The 4,449-nt window shown below is 40.6% G+C and overlaps 1 long non-coding RNA gene across 1 annotated transcript; it reads right to left on the reverse strand.

Annotated features, from left to right (window-relative positions):
* Positions 1-1,327: 1,327 nt before the first annotated feature.
* LOC142950781 (uncharacterized) lies at positions 1,328-2,619 on the reverse strand. The gene is made up of 2 exons (XR_012954509.1): positions 2,447-2,619; positions 1,328-2,320 (listed from the first exon to the last, which is right to left on the reverse strand). It is a non-coding gene; the product is annotated as an uncharacterized LOC142950781 (long non-coding RNA).
* Between the last annotated feature and the right edge of the window lie 1,830 nt (positions 2,620-4,449).

The raw sequence follows: 4,449 nt of genomic DNA on the forward strand, positions 1-4,449 counted from the left end.
TCTCCAAAATCATATTACGCTGGCCGGTGATATGTGGTCTACACGAAGACGTGATTTCAACGCATTCAATGTCTCATATAAAACGTCGTAAATATGGAACTATAGACTGTGTGCTGTCAACAAGAAGCTCCCAGGACATCTTAATGAGAGCAGAGCACATTCTGTCTGTATGTTCACCTAAAATACAACTCTTGGGTTTACTGCTGGAACACGCATGCGCACGGACTCTGTGTCATTCTATTATAGCTTCAACAGGCATCACAATAAATAGTTTATTACAATCTGAAATGGACAATTTTACACACGTGGAATCAATCCAGATGATGACAACAGTGTGTGCAACATCTACTTTGAAAGGAGGTGAGGCGTGTGCTAGACTCCTCCTGTGGACTCCTTCATATTCCACACGTGGGAATCTTGTGTGCATATTTTTCTCGCCTGTAAACACAAAGAAAGTCTTAAAGATCTTTACGTATGGAGGGACACGTCTAGCAGCTGGTGGACCAATGTGCAGATTTCTGTTTCCAGGTCTTGTGTATTGTGGTGCATGTATGACAATAATCATGAAAGAAGTCATTGTGATACACAAACTAACATGTGCTTGGAGTAAATAGTGGTACATGATTCTGCTGCTGATACCACAGTTTGACAACATCAGGGAGCAAATATTCATTCTACATTTACTGATTCCACCGATATAAATTGACCACTTGATGGCGACATTACACATTCTTCAATTAACGCAGGCTTTACGCAGGCTTTGACCGCTGGGGGCGCAAATGTTTCACTTTCGCACAGTAGACTGTCGGCCAATAACGTTTCGGGAGACTGCACTACGGTACAGCTCATCCCCCCTCCACTGGCTCCCACAAGGATGTGTGCTTTCGCCCCTATTATTCATCCTCTACACAAATATGTGTCAGAGCAGGTATGAAAATAGGAGCATCTTAAAGTATGCAGATGACTCTGTTATTGTTAGTCGGCTCCAGGACAATGAGACCAGCCACGGCCGGTCATCAACGACTTTGCAGCTGTAACATGCAGACACAAAGGCTCCCTCTAGTGGTCTTCATCATTAATACAGTGTTAACTCAATACAGTGAGAGAATGACGATCAGTAACAGTAAATAACACGTTCAACAACAATAAAAGGGTGTGTGTGTGTGTGTGTGTGTGTGTGTGTATATGTATATAAAAAAATGTAGAAATCTTCCAGCATCTGTGGATTCCTCAATAGCTGTATAGTGTAATAGTGTAGCTTAACACACAAAGGAATACATTCTTCAGTTTGTCAGAAACATTGAAATAAAAAACATGTATCCGTGTGTGTGTTTCCAAATTGTATTTGATGAAATGGTGGTAAACAGAAAGGTCTTCTGCTCTGAGCTGATGTAAACCTGCAGCTTTCTGTGAGTCTGTTATAAAAACTGAAATCTGCTCCTCTTTGGTTGTGACTCTGGAGACGGTAAGCAGTACTGTCCATAGTATTTTAAAGTCTCTGACACAAAGTGTGAAGATCTGGGAACAGGAGCGATGATGATGATGATGATGATGATGGATAGTACACAGAACTCTTCAACATGTCTCTCTTGTTTTAGTCCACTAGGAGTCGCTGTTGGGCCTCCCAACATTTACAATTCAATGTTACAGCCAACATACATTTACAATGTAAACATCTTTCCTTTTGTCTTCTTCAGGAAGTGATCAGGGGAGAACATCCATCTGGAAAGATCTGAACTCTGTGTTCAATGTATTGAAATAATGCTGAGTAGCATGTTTACCTTATTTAACACGTATATTTAATCTCTGCTTCTTTCTTTGCGTTACATCACATGAAGCTTTAAGTGCAAAACGTTAATGTATAAAATAAATATACAAGATATAAACATGTGCAATATAACTTTTACTACTTTTCTATATCCTTCATAATATCACTCCTCGATATACTGATCAATATTTGAGCTTCTATTAGACACTGGCAAACATAATTCATAGTTCATACCTTAATGCTGCTGTGAATCCTCAGATATATGAGTCATACACAGATCTAGTGTCTCCGACTGACTGAAGTCCTCCATCAGACTCTTTTTGTACAAACACTTGAAGGCTGAACATCTCAGTCTTGATGTGTTTTAGATCGTGTATGTTTTGTTGTGCTGAGTAGAAATCTTGTTTTTAATGCAGAGAGCAAATAAAGACAAAACCAGTGCAGCAGCTGTCAGTCCCAGTCCACAGAAGAGGCCGATCCTTCCCCGACTCTCTGGTGGTGTTCCACTTTCTGTCGGTGGAGGATCTCTTCTCAGAGTTGTTGCTCTCGCTGCTGCAAAGAAACCAAAGAAATCTGTTTTATTCATGTGAAGAAGAAACATTTTCACTGAAAAGAAAACGAGATACAACAACATCTAAACAAAGCTGCTTCATTGAAACTTCTACTGAATCAACTTACCAGTGACATTGAGTTGACATGTCTTAAAGTTCCTCCCATAACTTGTGAGCACATCACACAGGTAAAGACCTGAGTCATCAGTCCTGAGTCTGGACACATGAAGTCTGAGTCGTCCTTCTCTGAGGACGTCTTTGTCAAACTGGACTCGTCCTGCAAACCGTTCATCCTGAGACTCTGGAACCTCGACACCTTCATGAAGTTGAAACAGGATGAAGGGTCTGACATCAGTTAACATCTCACAGATGATATTAAGGGACTTGAGGGAACCGTCTGTTCTGGTGGTGAAGGTCCATTCCAGAGTGATGTTGTGGTTCTCCTCTGCCTGATAGGAGCTCTGTGTCACATTCACTACTAATGATGCTGTTGAGGAGACAGAGAGGGAGAGTGAGGAGCAGACAAACAGCTTTAACATGAGAGCCTTTAAACTGCATCTCTAGATGTTCCTGTGGAGTGTTTAGTGATGCTTCAGAGCTGTAGTGCTTTAAACATACAAAAGTCAACTCACCACAGACACAGGAGGTCAGGATGAAGAGCAGCAGGATGCAGCAGGTCATCTCCTCCCTGTGAGAGGAGACAGAGGTGAAGAGTCACCAACACATCACATCAAGGTGTTGGAGGTCCACATCTACAGTCTGTCTCTACATCACAATACTCCTTTGTGTTCATCATCCTGCTCATTACACACAACTGATGACACAAAGCCTTGATGCCAATGCAGCGTCAATGTGAACTACAACCACAGCTAAAGCTGGTTTCCCTCAAGACGTTTCATTCATAGTCAAATAAAATAAGTATAAGCTGCAGTAATATGTTTCAAGACAGCGCCAGATGTTCAACACTGCAGGAAACAGTCAACAAGTGTCTCTAAAACACTACAAGATGTGGAAAGACCCGCCCCCTGCTCTGACTTTAGCAGCAAGTAGTCAAACTGAGGTTCCAGCCCTGTACCTCACACACGGGAAGAACAGGAAGTGGTTCACAGTCTTGAGTTTAAAAAAAAGAAGATGAACGTACATTTTCCTCTGAGTGATCCGATGGACAGAATGAAAACAGTCAATTAAACACCTCTAAATTATACTTTCATCTCAACTGTATTTATTCATACAGCAACATTTATACAAATTTACAGCCCAAGTGCTCCACATGAACAACAACACATAAACAACTATAGTACAATTTTGGAAGACTAAACATTACAAGAATTAAACAATCAATTGATAAAATAAAAATATCAATTTTAAACATTTAAAATGTTAAACATTTGTTGGAAAGGCCGAGATTTATGTGAATTAAATGTAGTTTCTTGGTCATTGAATTACTAAAGTGTTATAGATTAAACTGAATTAATAAAAAACAATGAACGAAAAGAACAAAACAAATATAAATGTAACTTGGAGACAAAGGGATCGATGTCTCTTTTAGATCAGCCCGCTTTCCTCTACATATATATTTACAAAACTAACATTTGCAGTCGTTGCTGTGGTAACAATATGGCGCGAGTACAATATTGAATGATCTTACCTTCAACAGGTGTGAAGATGAAAAGCAGCACGAGGACGAGGAGAGTGAAGCTTGAGATTAGAGGCGAGAGAGAAACTGTGTAACTGAACTCCTCCACGTCCATTTAATGTAACTTAACTCTCCTTTCACTGATCAGCAGACCCACAGAAGACTGAACTCCAGTAGAGCGGCGCTGACTGTTATACAGACAAGTCCGCATATTTATTATGACTCAGTGGGGAGAACCCGCGGCAACAGAAACCGCAACTCGATTATTAACACAACATTAGAGTACGAGGATGCTGCACCCGCCTGCCTCGAGGAGTCGCTTCCTGTCTGTTTTCTCTGGAGGAAGTGGTTTCTCACAGATCACTGAGAGAGTCGGGAGGGCGAGTGTCTGTTTTAACAGCACGATATTAACATTTTGATTTAATGGTTTAATATTTGTGTATTGTCTTGACATTTAGTCTTTTTGAGCTAAGTGTATGTTTTGATGACTGTGC

The sequence above is a fragment of the Anarhichas minor genome, unplaced genomic scaffold (genome assembly GCF_050575085.1).
Source record: "Anarhichas minor isolate MPS153535 unplaced genomic scaffold, ASM5057508v1 ptg000016l, whole genome shotgun sequence".
Lineage (NCBI taxonomy): Eukaryota > Metazoa > Chordata > Actinopteri > Perciformes > Anarhichadidae > Anarhichas > Anarhichas minor.